Source organism: Canis aureus, chromosome 14 (genome assembly GCF_053574225.1).
Source record: "Canis aureus isolate CA01 chromosome 14, VMU_Caureus_v.1.0, whole genome shotgun sequence".
NCBI lineage: Eukaryota > Metazoa > Chordata > Mammalia > Carnivora > Canidae > Canis > Canis aureus.
The window spans coordinates 14,897,699-14,913,475 of NC_135624.1; the positions used below are offsets into that span (position 1 = coordinate 14,897,699).

The following is a 15,777-nucleotide window of genomic DNA, read 5'->3' on the forward strand; positions in this document are numbered from 1 at the left end:
AGAAGTAATGGATTAAGATGAAATATAACAAAGAAAGATTAATAAAAAAGGGTCAATATTAAATATGACAGCCATTGAAAAGCATAAAACCAAACTTTGGTAGGAAGAAATGACCTACCTATGTTCTTTCTTCATGGCAGAAGAAAAAAATAATCTTCCATAGAGGAAGATAGTATATTCTGGAAACTTGACCAAATTTTAGACTCACTATTCTGTATTCAATTTAAAATGATCTGCTAAAAAATGATCCAACAAGAAAAATTGGCAATATAAATAAATTCAAAAGGGATTTAGGTATGGAATTTTAGACAGGGATGTTCCAATAACTTTGCTTTGTATATCAGAAAAAGAGGTAAACATGAATAATTATGGAAGAAACTAGAATCAACAAAATATGAGTTAATGGGATATTCTAGAACTGAAAATAAAAATTCAATGGACTAATTACGTATCATATTAGGCATACATAGTCATAAGAAGAGGAGGGAAGTTAGTGATATAGAAGATAAATCAATTGGAAATATTCAGGCTTGTGTGAATTATTTAAATATAAAGATGATGCAGAGAATTCCTGTGTTTTAGTTATTTTTCCACTTATTTCAGAGGTTTTGAAAGTATCTGCAGGATGGGGAACTGCAGAAGATATGTAAAAGCTTTAGTCCCTCCTTGTCTCTAGAGTACACAGGAAAGCCTCTGGGCAAGATTAAAAAAACCTACTAGCTTACGTAATGGTAGACTTCTCCTGGATGACTTCTAACACCTAGTCACATAGACATTCAAACCCTATTAGTTATCCAAGAAGCTTTACTCCTATTGAAATTCTTTTTTCTCATGTATAAAATGGGAAAGATAACCTCTTTTTCTTAAAGAGATAGAATTGAATGAAATGTTTTACAACTTTAATCTGTATTAGAATCCCATAGGCTAATTCCTGGCACATAGTAAAAGTTCAACAAATCCATGTTTGTTTTATTTTGGTTTCCTTTCTTTCCTCCATGGTAAGAATACTAGCTTAGGGATAATTAGTTTCCTAATGATAGAATGAGTGGTCTCATAAACCCAAGATTTTTTGAAATTATTTTATTTTCCAGTAAATAGCTTTCCTCTGCTTTATGTGAAGTACTTTCCAGCCCCCCCACCCCAATTTTTCCATCTTTTATACTTTCTACATAAGTAATTGAGTTAATGAATAGCCATTCATTTGAAGCCAACTAACTGATTATCGTTAGAAATAATATTATGAAAAATTCTCCAGTGTTAGCTGAACACCACTCACAATTCACATTCAGAACTGATTAGTGTATTTGTTCTGCCTATCTGAGCAAACAAACAAAACCAACCCTAAAATTGCTTAGCTGTAAGAGAAAATTAAATGTTATTGGAAAAAAGTGTCAATATTCCTATCAAGTAATTTGGTTTGAGACAGAGCCAGCCAAATGCACATGCATAAAATCACAAATATTTATATCTACTGCAAACAGAACACTCAAGATTTATACACAGAAAAATAAAAATATAAAACAAATTGATATTCCACAATTTGAGGCATTGAGGGCAATAAATGAATACTTCTAGTAACCTATGTTCAGTACTACAAAATCTCATAATAAATAACTCATTTTTTTCGATGTCATAATTTCTAGATAATAGATTTGGTACTATATGTATAATCTAGCTACTTTATAAACTAATGCTTACCATTGTCCTTCAGACTAATCTTCTACCTTTCTACTTACATACCAGCCTCTACTTTGAACCAGCTATATTCAAATTGAATATTATCATCTTTGTGGAGTGTATTCTGACTGTCCTCTGTCTATATCCTCATCCCTCAAATTCTTAATGTATTCATCTTTCTTTTCTTTCTTTCTTTCTTTCTTTCTTTCTTTCTTTCTTTCTTTCTTTCTTTCTTCTTTCTTTCTTTCTTTCTTTCTTTCTTCTTTCTTCTTTCTTTCTTCTTTCTCTTTATTCTTTTTTCTTTATTGTCACTGCATTGTGTTGGATTTTTTCCCTTTTTATTTAAATTCAAATCAGTTAACATATAGTGTAGTCTTGGATTCAGGAGTAGAATTTAGTGGTGATTCATCACTTACATATAACATCCAGTGCTCATCACAAGTGCCTTCCATAATACCTATCATGCATTTAACACTTTTCCCCACCCACCTCTCTTTCAGCAATACTCAGTTTGTTCTCTGTAGTTAAGAGTATCTTATGGTATGCCCCTCTCTGCATTTTTATTTTATTTTTCTTCCCTTCTCCTATGTTCATCTTTTTGTTTCTTAAATTCCATGTATCAATGAAATAATATGGTATTTGTCTTTCTCTGGCTGATATATTTCACTTAGTATAATACTCCCTAGTTCCATACACATCATTGCAAATGGCAAGATTTCATTCTTTTTTTTTTTTTTTTTGCAAGATTTCATTCTTTTTTTATGGCTGAGTAACATACCAAATTTTATATGTACATATATATATATGAATAATATACCAATTATATGTATATATACACCAACCAAATCATTTATATATATATATATATATATATATATATATATATATATATATATATACATACCATGTATATGTATATATACATACCAAATCTTCTTTATATATTCATCAGTTGATGGGCACTTGGGCTCTTTCCCTAGTTTGGCTGTTGTTGATAAAGCTGCTATAAATGTCAGGTTGCATGTACCCCTTCAAATCTGTATTTTTGCATCCTTTGGAAATATACCTAGTAATTCAATTGCTAGATCATAGGATAGTTTTGTTTTTAACTTTTTGAGGAACCTCTATACTGTTTTTCAGAATGGCTATATTACGTTGCATTCCCACCAACAATACATGAGGGTTCCCCTTCCTCTGCATCCTCACCAATATCTCTTGTTTTCTTTGTTGTTAATTGTAGTCATTCCAACAGATGTGAGGTGATATCTCATCGTGGTTTTGATTTGTATTTCCCTGATGGTGAGTGATGTTGAACATCTTTTCATGTATCTGTTAGCCATATAGATGTCTATTTATGTCTTCTGTCCATTTCTTAACTGAATTTTTTTTTTATTTTGGTGTTGAGTTTAATAAGTTCTTTGGAGATTGTGGATACTAATCCTTTATCAGATGTTATTTACAAATATATTCTCCTATTTCATAGGCTGCCTTTTAGTTTTGTTGATTGTTTCCTTTACTGTGAAGAAATGTTTATCTTGATTAAGTCTCAAAAGTTCACTTTTGCCTTTGTTTTTCTTGCCTCAGGAGATGTATCTAGTAAGAAGTTGCTATGGACAATGCCAAAGAGGTTGCTGCCTATGTTGTCTTCTAGGATTTTGATAATTTCCTATCTCACATTTAGGTCTTTCATCCATTTTGAACTTATTTTTGTGTGTAGCTTAAGAAAGTGGTCCAGTTTCATTCTTCTGCATGTCACTGTCCAGTATTCTCAACACCATTTGTTGAAGGGACTCTCCTTTTTCTGTCAGCTATTCTTTCCTGCTTTGTTGAAGATTAATTGACCGTATATAGTTGTGTGACCATGTCTGGGGTTTCTATCCTGTTCCATTGATCTATGTATCTGTCTTTGTGCCAGTAATCAACAAGATAGTTGTTATAATACAGCTTCAAGTTGGAAATTGTGATGCCTTTTGCTCTGCTTTTCTTTTTCAACATTAATTTGGCTATTTGGAGTCTTTTCTCATTTCATACAAATTTTAGGATTTTCTAGCTCTGCAAAAAATGCCAGTGGTGTTTTGAAAGGGACTGCATTAAATGTGTAGATCGTTTTAGGTAGTATAGACATTTAAACAATATTTGTTCTTTCAGTCCATGATCATGGAATGTCTTCATTTCTTTGTGTCATCTTTAATTTCTTTTATAAATGTTCTACAGTTTTTAGAGTATGGACATTTCACTTTTTGTTTAGGTTTGTTCCTAGGTCTCTTATGGTTCTGGTACAATTGTCAATGGGATTGATTTCTTGATTTCTCTTTCTCCTGCTTCATTGTTGGTGTATAGTAATGTTACAGATTTCTGTACATTGATTTTGTATCCTGCAACTTTACTGAATTCATGTCTATCAGTTCTAGCGATTATTTGGTGGAGTCTTTCAGGTTTCCTGTGGAGTATCATATCAACTGTGAAGAATGAAAGTTTGACTTCTTTCCTGATTTGGATACCTATTATTTCTTTTTGTTTTCTGAATGCTTAGGCTAGGACTCCTAGTACCATGTTGAACAACAGTGGTGAGAGTGGACATCCCTGTTGTGTTCCTGACCTTACAGGAAAAACTCAGTTTTTCCCCATCTAGGATGATATTCACTGTGAGTCTTCTGTATACAGCCTTTATGATGTTGAAGTATGTTCCTTCTATCCCTACTTTGTTGGTTTTTTTTTTCCAAGAAATAATGCTGCATTTTGTCAAATACTTTTTCTGCATTTATGGAGAGTATCATGTGGTTCTTATCCTTTTATTAAAGTGGTGTATTATGTTACTTGATTTGCAGATACTGAACCACCTCTGCAGCCCAGGAATAAATACCAGTTTGTTGTGGTGAATAATTCTTTTAATGTACTGTTGGTTGAGATTTTGTAGTATCTTATTGAGAATTTGTCTGTAACAGTGATATTGGTCTGTAATTCTCCTTTAGTGGGCTCTCTGTTTAGTTTTGGAATCAAGATAATGCTGGCAACCTAGAATGAGTTTGGAAGTTTTCCTTCTATCTCTATTTTTTAGAACCGTTTTAGAAGAATAGGTATTAACTCTTCCTTAAATGTTTGGTAAAATTCCCCTGGAAGCCATCCAGCCCTAGACTCTTGTTTCTTGGGAGATTTTTGATTACTGATTCAATATCTTTGCTGCTTATGGATCTCTTTAAGTTTTCTATTTCTTCCTGTTTCAGTTTTGATGGTTTATATGTTTCTAGGAATTTATCCATTTCTTCCAGATTGCCCAATTTGTTGGCATGCTGGATTTTTATATTAGAACAGATTGTTGCCTTCCAGGAGAGCCATATTACAAGATCTTTACATATCCCCAAGTGTGCAAATATATGTTTAAATAGAACCTAGTCTTTTCTCCAAGTCACATTTTTGATGAATTCATAAGATTTTCTTTGTCTACCTTCATTTTGTAAATATTTGCCATTTCATCATCCACTACAAGTTATCTTTCACCTAAACATTTTCCTACATAACCAATATTTATGTTCCTCCATGAATATTTATGCATACATAAGGGTAATAAAAGAATAGCACCCAGGTGATATATTAATATCTGTGTTTAGGTTCATTCTTTAGTGGAGTGAGGGTCCACCACATGGACCAACTTCAGTATTTTGCAATTCAAATTGAGACTTCATTGATCATATAAAATGCTCTTTGTCATTAGCCAATAAATTTGCTTGTGAGTATTGAATATAGGAAACATTAAATTTGTCTGTTCCACAGTTCTAATCTATTTTTTCTTACTCTAGAAAGTGTATTTTACTTTTGTCTATCTCCTTTTCAGCTTTTGGATGGTAAGGATTTATAGAAGAAGCTGTAAAATTTGCTGTCCCTAACTATACCCCATAAAAAGGTAAGATTGGCCCAAATAGTTATATTAACTGTCATTGTTAATCATATTATCTATCCCAGTGGAAAAATTAATGGCCTCATAAACTCAAAACTTTTTAAAAATTATTTTATTTTCCAGTAAAAAGCTTCCCCCTGCTTTATGCCATTAGTCAAGGGTCATATTCAATGATAATATTACTATCACTGCTTTTCTAGAATTCATTTTAATTGGTTATAAATCGCATCTAATAAAGTGCACAAATCTTAGCAGAACAATTCAATGAAATTTTACACATATATACACTCCTGTAAACTGCCATCCAGGTGGACATATAGATCTTTCCCATCACTCCATAATTTCTGTCCTCTAATTACACATATATTAGACTTTTTTTTCAATGTCCCATTTCTCTTTTCCTTCTGTGTTTCTGTTTTGACATCTTCTATTGTCTAGCATGTGTTTACTACTCTTTATCTTCTGTAGTTAGTTTGTTGTTAATTACATCCAATGAGTTCTTAATTTTAGTCATAGTATTTAATGGAATGTTTATTTGAATAATTTTTGTAGATGTTAAATACATGTTGAAATTCTCTGTAAGTTAAGCTATTTTGTCCATATTTTCTTCAATTCTCTTTTAGTGCTCTTCCTCCCAGAACTGCATTGTCCCACCTTGTACATTGTCCCACCTTGTAGTTGGCTCAGGAGTCAGCTGAATAATCTGAAGTAAATATTTATAAAAGATCTCAGGGATCCTTAAATGCATTTGCCTTTATTTCAGTGTCTTTCCCTATCTCTCCCTTCCTTTTCTTCTAAGACTGGTTCTTCCTGCTAAGGATCTACAGTGTTCTGCTTCAGCCTGAAAATTACCCTGAACGAAGACAGAGGTGAATGTCAGATTCCTATCACATGTTTTCTTCTCTCAAGTATGAAAGCTTCCAAATGATTGCTAATAACTTTAAACCTTTTGTTTTATAAATTTTGTGCAGCTTTTATACATTAATTTTGGGCATTTTTATCTAAATGGAACATGAATCACATATGTTTGATGTTTCCCTTCTTACTCTCATATAGTGGGTATCAAGTACAGTTTATTCTATTCATCTCTAACTATGAACATGCCACAATTATTTTCACAGTAAGTACTATCAGGTAATTTTTAATCTAATTTTATGCCTCCAGCATGATTTGATTTACACTTTGGTTTTATTTTATATTTTCATATATATTATAATGAGCTTGATAATTTTTAAGCTGTTTACTGGATGTTAGCTTATTCCCTTTGTTAAATGCATAGTTAAGTCTCTTGCTCACTTTTATACTCTACTGTCTTTTTATAGATTTATAAAAGCTTATCATATGTCCTGGATACTTTATGTTTCACAAATATCATCTCAGTATCTTTAATTTAATAACGTCTTATAATGAACAAAATATCTTAATTTTTAAGTAGTCCATTTACTCAGTGTTTTCAGGAATGGTTAGTCCTTTTTTTGTCCTATTTAAAATATTATGTTTGCAAATCATGTATCCTAGAAGGGTATAATATACAAAATACATAAAGAACTTATGCAAGTCAGTAACAAAAACAATCAGATTAAAAAGTTGGCAGAGGAGGGGCACCTGGATGGCATAGTCTGGGCATCCAACTCTTGGTTTCTGCTCTGGTCATGGTCTTTGGATCATGAAATCAAGCCCCCAGACATGGAGTCTGCTAAGATTCTCTCTGCCTTTCCCCTTTCTGTGCACCTCCCCCAATTAAATAAGTCTTTTTAAAAAAGTGGCAGAGGATATGAATAGCCATTTTCCAAAGAGGGCATATAGATGGCCTACAGGCACAGAAAAAGATGTTGAACTTTGCAAGTCATTAGATAAACGCAAATCAAATCCAGTGAGACACCACTTCACATCTACTAGGATGGCTATTATCAAGCAAAGAAACAAATGAAAAATAACAAATATTGGCAAGGATGTGGGGAAATTGGAATTCTTGTGCATTGCTGATGGAATGTAAAATGATGTAATACTATGGAAAAAAATTTAGCTGTTCCTCAAAAGCCAACCATAGAATTACTGTATGATTGAGCAATTTCATGCCTGAGTATATACCCAAAGGAAATGAAAGCAGAGACTTGAACGTACATTTGTATGCCACTGTTCATTGTTGCATAATTCTAAATAGTCACAAAGTAGAAACAACCTATGAGTGAATAAAAAATATGATATATAATATATAATGAGATATTAGCCTAATACATGGTATAATGTGAAGTTTGAAGATATTGTGGCTAAGTGAAGTAAATCAGACACAAAAGGACAAATATCCTATGATGTCACTCATATGAACTACCTAGAATAGGCAAATTCATAGAGATAGAAAGTGATTAGCCGTTAACACCGTTTTGGGGAGGGGGATAGGAAGTAATTGCTTAAGATTACAAAGTTTCTAATGAAAAACTTTGAAAATACATAGTGGTGATGGGTGTACAACATTGTGAATATAATTCCACTAAATTGTACAATTTAAAGTGGTTAAAATGAATAAATAAACAAAATGGTTAATATGGTAAGCTTATTGTTTTTTTAAGATTTTTATTTTATTATTATTATTATTATTTTTTTATTCATGATTGACATAGAGAGAGAGAGGCAGAGACTCAATCCCGGAAACCCAAAGGCAGGCACTAAACAGCTGAGCCACCCAGGGATCCCCTGGTAAGCTTATTGTTATGCATACATTATCACAACTAAAATACCAAAAATGGGGCAGCCCCAGATGGCTCAGCTGTTAAGCACGCCCTTTAGTCCAGGGCCTGATCCTGGAGACCTGGGATCAAGTCCCACGTCAGGCTTCCTGCATGGAGCCTGCTTTTCCCTCTGCCTGTGTCTCTGACTCTCTCTCTCTGTGTCTCTCATGAATAAATAAATAAATCTTAAAATAAAGTAAAATACCAAAAATATGTTGTCTAGGATATGATGCATGATCACGATGAATCACCAAAATGAGCCTGTAGTTTCTGGAGCCACTCCAATTAAGATGATATCTTTTATGGGGATCCCTGGGTGGCGCAGCGGTTTGGCGCCTGCCTTTGGCCCAGGGCGCGGTCCTGGAGACCAGGGATGAATCCCACGTTGGGCTCCCGGTGCATGGAGCCTGCTTCTCCCTCTGCCTATGTCTCTGCCTCTCTCTCTCTCTCTGTGACTATCATAAATAAATACAAATTAAAAAAAAAAAAAAGATGATATCTTTTACTATCTCTTTACTCCTACTTAAATTTTATCATTAGAATAGTTGCATCTTTGCTTCATCAGCTGGATTTTGCGCACTGCAAAGTAGTGGTCAAGCCCCAGATCTTCAATAAATCCTTATTTCCATTCTTCCTTTGTTTTTCTAAAATGTATCATTCCTAATTTCAAAGTAGCCCTAAAATCCTCACTCAATTGTTTACTGCACTCTTTGCTTTATACCCACAACCCTTTCTTCTCCAGCAAAATCTATGAACCTGCTTCATACCTGTGAAAGTTAATGTTAATGTTAAGTAAGAATATAATTAATATCTGTAATAGTAGTAGTAGCAATAGAAGTAGTAACTTTAAAGTAATTCATGGATTTACCACATCACTGATACTCTTAGATACTTTTAAAAAGATTTTATTTATTTATTCATGAGAGACACAAAGAAGAGGCAAAGACATAGGCAGAGGGTGAAACAGGCTCCCTGCAGGGAGCCCGATGTGGGACTCAATCCCAGGACACCAGGATCATGGCCTGAGCCAAAGGCAGATGCTCAATCACTAAGCCACCCAGACACTCCACTCTTAGATACTTTTCATATAGTATTTCTGATTTTCATACTCCCTATTTTCCAGATAAGGCAAGTGAGGCAACTATACATATATAACTTTCCCAAGTTATTACTAAATGAAGAACCTAAAGTTTGAAACCAAATCTACCTGCTCCAAAACCTGTGCTTATTTCAGGCTTTTTAATAGTCTCTAGAGAAATTTCTGAATATATTAATCTCAGAGTAAGTACTCATTGATGCTTCTTAGTTGACATCATATAAATCCTTTTGTTTTTTCATCCTGTTAAAATTTGCATGAAATTATTCAAAATTATTTTAAATAATCTTTCTTAAAATTAAATAAATAAAATAAAGCCATCAAAATTCTCTTCCTTATTTCAAAAATCATTTGTGATTTTTTCTTCTTTTTATTATTAACTAAATATAAGCCTTGATTTTTCAACTATACTCTTCATTTAATTACATGGAAAGTAATTTGTTATTCCAAGATATTTAAATGGTGGACTAGAAACTTATTTTTCCAGTCCATCTCCTGACTTAGCATTTTCCACTTCAAGTATCCATACCCCTTCTCTCACCAAATCTGCTTCAGAATAATATCAGATTTTAATTATTTCTAATATATCAAAATATATATCAGTGATCATACTCTTCCAGTAGGGATGACTGGTACCCTCAAGAATTGCTAAATGGAAGACTTGTCCTATTGTTACAAGAATTTCATGGGTCGGGATCCCTGGGTGGCGCAGCGGTTTGGCGCCTGCCTTTGGCCCAGGGCGCGATCCTGGAGACCCGGGATCGAATCCCACATCGGGCTCCCGGTGGATGGAGCCTGCTTCTCCCTCTGCCTATGTCTCTGCCTCTCTCTCTGTGACTATCATAAATAAATAAAAATTTTAAAAAATTAAAAAAAAAAAGAATTTCATGGGTCAATGACCACATGAGAAAACTTTGTGTCTTTATTTTCTCTAATACCATATATGTGTTCTCTGTGATATTCTGATTTATAATTCATATTTATTTTTTAATTTCTCATCTATATTTGGCCTTCATCCACAATTCATATCTTATAGGTTTCCAAACTCTTGGAATTTCCTGTGTTGAAAATTATAAAGGTGTCTTTGTTAAGTTAACAAGATGACTTTTGGATCCCACCTAAGGATGGAGACTGGTTACCAGGAGAACCACCCATATGATTAGAGGATTAGAACTTTCAGTACCCCTCACCCCCCAAAATCTTTGGGGAGAGAAAGGGGGATCTAGGTTGAATCAGCCTATGGCCAATGACTTACTTAATCATGACTATGGGATGAAGTCTCCATTAAAACCCAAGGGGGAGCTTTTTGATAGTTTTGGAGAGCTTCCACTCTTGGAAAACCAGAATACAACTACATGCCACCAAGCCAGGCTCTTAGCTCCATGAGGACAGGAGCTCCTTTGTTTAACCTTTGTTTTCATATCTTTTCATCTAGCTGTTGATTTGTAGCCTTATCCTTTAAGAAACTAGTAAATGTGAGTCTTTCCTTGAGTTTTGTGAGCCCTTCTAGAAATTAATCGAACCTAAGGAGGAGGTCATTGGAACCTCTAACCTGTAGTTGTTGAGCTACAAGCACAGGTGTTTGGGGCTTGTGATTGGCATCTGATGTGAGAAGGTGAGGGGAAGACTTGTGAGACTGAACCCTTAACCTGTGGAATCTAATGCTATCTCCAATAGATAGTATCAGAATTGAGTCAAATTCTGGACATTCTGCTAGCATCTGAGAATTGCTTGCATTGTGTAGGTAGGAAACCTTGAAGGACTATCCCATACTTACATACCCAATGTGGGATTCAATCCCGGGACTCTGGGATTGCGCCCTGAGCCAAAGGCAGATGCTCAACTACTAAGCTACCCAGGCATCCCTCAAATCTCTTCTTTTGTAAAATGGAGACTTAACTAAATGATTTTTGGTTATATGTTTTTTTTTTTTTATTTTACGGTATTATTTCACAGCAATATCAATAATTTTTAGACTCACTATTATAATTTATTTACATCACTAACCTTATGAAAAAGAAATGTGAAACTCTTACTTTCCAATTTCATTGAATGATTTAGCCCAGGAAAATTGGTTAAATTCATTCAGTTCTTGTATATAGTATACCAATCTTCGTGTGACACTTTTTTGAAGTGTTAATGCTATTAAAAATACTGGAATTTATATGAAACATATTTTTTTAAATCAAACAGCATGTTAAAGATTCCTTTGAACTTAATTATAAATGAATTTAATTTAAACTCTAATGGTTTTCAGTAAATGATTTATTATAATATCTGATACACAGTCTTTTCAATAGTAGAATAATTTTCTAGTTCATTGCTGTCATTTGAAAATGACATAAAAGCTTGGTTTGCTTAAAATATCTTATTACTAATGATTTTTTGTTGTTCTTCCTTGGTATTTCAAAAAGTTAATAAAATGTTCTTATTTATCACTAAAATTAAAAATGTTTTATGAATTTGGGGTCACTGCCTCAATCATTTATATAAAAAGAAATAATCTTTTTACTTGATAGTATTTTGTAAAACCAAGATAACAAGCATATAAACAGATAAGTTATATAGATATTTAAGTTAAGCATATCTTATATATCAAACTCTATTCTAAGTACTTCAAATATGTGAGTGGACAAAAAACAAACAAACAAAAAGCAAAAACAAAAACAAAACTTCTCTATTTAAGGAGCTTAATTCTAACAGATTAAGAGTCAGAGGAATATAATAGTCCCCTTACCCTTAAAAGTTCCCAGAGTTAGTGACAGTAAATCAGTAAATCATTGTAATATATGGAGCTAGAAGTTTACTTTCTTTACAAGTCTTAATATATACTGTTTTCAAATTTTTATGATTGTTAGTATTTTTCATTCTTCTTTTCATTAGAAACTTGATTTCTTATATATCAATTTTATAAGATAATTTAGATTTTGTTTTATTCCACATAACAGTATTGTCTCATATTAAATCCAATCTATATAAGCCTCACAAAAATTCTTTCATGATCAAAATTTCTGATACCTGTCTTAAATTGTATCCATGAAAAGTATGTGTTATGCATAAATATAACATCCAACATGAGCAAGAATATAAGTTGCATTTCTTTTCTTTTAAGATTTATTTATTTATTCATGAGAGACTGAGAGACAGAGAGAGAGAGAGGCAGAGACACAGGCAAAGGGAGAAGCAGGCTCTTTGTAGGAGCCCAATGTGGGACTCAATCCCAGATCCCAGAATCACCACCTGAGCGGAAGGCAGCTGCCCAATCACTGAGCCACCCAGGTGTCCCATAAGTTGCATTTCTAAACACCTTCATGCTCTTACTTCAGATATTGACCCTATATAGATTTTTAAAGCAATGTGAGAAAATATGCATACTCCCAAAATAGTGAAGAATTACAACTAGAAAGTGATTCTGATGCAACAGTTGACAATTGCCTAAGACATTTCATGTTTGAAATAATTGATCTGTTGGACATGTTAAGTATTCATTTGCATATGTTCGTTCTCACCTTCCTTCCTAAAGTTCATTTTAATTAGAATATCTGGAAATAATATACCTAACTCAGTTTCTTGCAGTAATTCCAGCCATTCAGTTTTAATGAAAACCGGCATAAGAATTTGTGATTGTAAAAATTGTTTTTGAGTCTATTGCACATCTGTAGTTGAAGACTTTAGCATTTAGTTAAGAGTCCTCATAATAAACTTTCAATTGTGACTGGCAGAAGTTTGTTCATTCTGATAAACATATTTACTTTCTTTCATCAGTTAGAGAAAACCTATAAAGAAATACATTTCCATTTAAGGGTTATTGGCCAGAGAGGAAGCATTAACTCTTTGTTTAACAATAGCAACTACTAGAAATCAGATAACAATTTCATCTATGTCTTATTCCTTTTACTGTCATATTTTATTTAAGTTTCTTTTTAAAAAGTTTTAATGAGATATAATTGTCTTACAATCAACTGCAAATTTTAAAATGTTTTAAATTGATAAATTTTCCCATGTAGGTATACACAAAGGAAAGCATTACAGAACTGAAATGAACAAACATAACCATCACCACCAGGAAGTTTCCTAGTGCCTATTTGTTGTTCCTCTCCTACCACTCCTGGCACAACCACTTCTTCCTCTGTTCCCAAACAATTATTCATGTATTTTATTCCTAAGCAGATTAGTTTGAATTTTATACAATTCAATATTAATATAATCATACTTTATAGTCTTTTTTGTCTGTACACGTTCATTCAAAATAATTATTTTAAGATCCATTTTTTAAAGATTTACTTATTTATTTTAGAGAGAATACACAAGTGTGAGGAGGGCTGGGGGGTCAGACAGAGAGAGAGAGAGAGAGAGAGATTTTTTTAAAAAGATTTTATTTATTCATTCATGAGACACAGAGACAGAGAGAGAGAGAGAGAGAGAGAGAGAGGCAGAGACCTAGGCAGAGGGAGAAGCAGGCTCCATGCAGGGAGCCCAATGTGGAACTCAATCCTGGGACTCCAGGATCACACCCTGAGCTGAAGGCAGATGCTAAACCACTGAGCTACCCAGGTGTCCCGGAGAGAGAGAATTTCAAGCAGACTCCATGCTGAGCACATGAGACTCCATGCTGAGCCTGAGCAGGACAATGAAATCACAACCTGCACTGAGACCAAGAGTTGGACACTTAACCAACTGTGCCACTCAGGCACCCCAAGATTCATCTTTGTTGTATTATATATCAATAATGAATATCTTCTTTTGATTAGTAAGATTGCACCGAATGGCTCACCATAGTGTTGATGAATATTTGAATTGTTTCTAGTTTTTATACAATTGCAAAAAAAGCTACTATGGACATCATAAAAGTCTTTTTAGGAGCATATGCTTTCATTTTTCTTGGTTTTATATCTAAGCAGTGATATGAATATACTATTTGTACTTGTATTACTGAATTTTGAATCACTTGTATGCTATGGTGCAATATTTTTATCAGTTATATTATTTGCAACTATACTAACTCACTTCTTGTCTTGTATTTTTATTCTTTTAACAGTGTCTTTCATAGAGCAGAAGTTTTTAATTATAATGAAGTTTGATTTATCAATTTATTTTAGTAATTACACATCTACTGTCATATTTAAGCAATCTATGCCTAATCTTCTACAGGTAGCTGAGACTCCTCCTTGGTCCATTGGCATGTGGTGCCAGATCCCACAACTCCCACAAAGGCACTTTTTTCCAAAAATAGATGCCAAATAGTTGTTGTAGCTTAGGGACAAATGCAATGAGGAATGTCTTAAGAGATCATCTTGCTGATGTCACTAAGGTAAGCACTTTCATAGGCATCACAGTTGATGTAATAAACAGACAGAACTTTCCCTCAAGGAACTTATATTCTAGAGGAAGAAGACTGTGAATAAACAAATAAATATATAGTGCTATAAGGTGCTATATCTAGATGAAGAAAAATAAAGCAGAGTAAGAATTTTAAAAATGGGCAGTACTCCTCTGTCATAAAGGACATCAGTGAAGGCATGTCTTTTAAAATGACATTTACACTAGGCTTGAAAGAGGAGAATGAGGGATTCACATATTATTGGGGATAAAGAAAGTATCAAATACAAATATCCTAGGGTGACAGTTTTCTTATCAAGTGATATAAATAGCTGAAAATTGACCTTTTTTTTTTTTTGTCTCTAAACTCCTATTTAGGAGTCGCAATTTAACCTTACAACCTTTCAAGAACTCCAAAGAGGCCTGTAAATGTGAACAATGGCAAGTGAAATATTCAGAAAGATAGGGTTATCCATTTGCTTCGATGTGGCTGGAACTGGAGGGTATTATGCTTAGTGAAATAAGTCAATCGGAGGACAAACATTATATGGTCTCATTCATTTGGGGAATATAAAAAATTGTGAAAGGGAATAAAGAGGAAAGGAGAGAAAATGAATGAAAATATCAGTGAAGATGACAGAACATGAGAGACTCCTATTTCTGGGAAATGAACAAGGGGTAGTGGTAGGGGAGGTGGGCAGGGGGCTGGGGTGACTCGGTGATGGGAACTGAGGGGGGGCACTTGATGCGATGAGCATTGGGTGTTATGCTATATGTTGGCAAATTGAACTCCCCCCCCCCCCCGCCAAAAAAAAAAGAAAGATAGGGTTATGAAATAGGTCATTTAGCACATTATAAATCCTGAGATGTGTGTTTGAGTTCACTCTCAGGGATTTGGGAAACTATTTGAGGATTTGAAGGAAAGGAGTAACATTATATGATTAGGTTTTAAAAGGGTCACTGAGACCACCATGTTGAATCCCTGTTGGCAGACAAATAAAGTGAAAGTAGGAAGACAAATTTGTAAACTGTCACAATGAAAATTCTTGGACTTGAACCAG

At 33.7% G+C, this 15,777-nt stretch overlaps 1 long non-coding RNA gene across 8 annotated transcripts in view; it reads left to right on the forward strand.

Annotated features, from left to right (window-relative positions):
* LOC144283200 (uncharacterized) overlaps positions 1–15,777 on the forward strand; it is a 128,145-nt gene that overhangs the window by 77,218 nt on the left and 35,150 nt on the right. For 7 of the 8 annotated variants that reach the window (XR_013351626.1, XR_013351624.1, XR_013351629.1 and 4 more), the window contains 4 exons: positions 5,510–5,578; positions 6,372–6,441; positions 6,629–6,692; positions 14,549–14,708. This is a non-coding gene — a long non-coding RNA (uncharacterized LOC144283200). Of the gene's footprint in view, positions 1–2,902; positions 2,977–5,509; positions 5,579–6,371; positions 6,442–6,628; positions 6,693–14,548; positions 14,709–15,777 lie in introns of those variants that run through there. The other variant, XR_013351628.1, reaches the window with a different exon arrangement.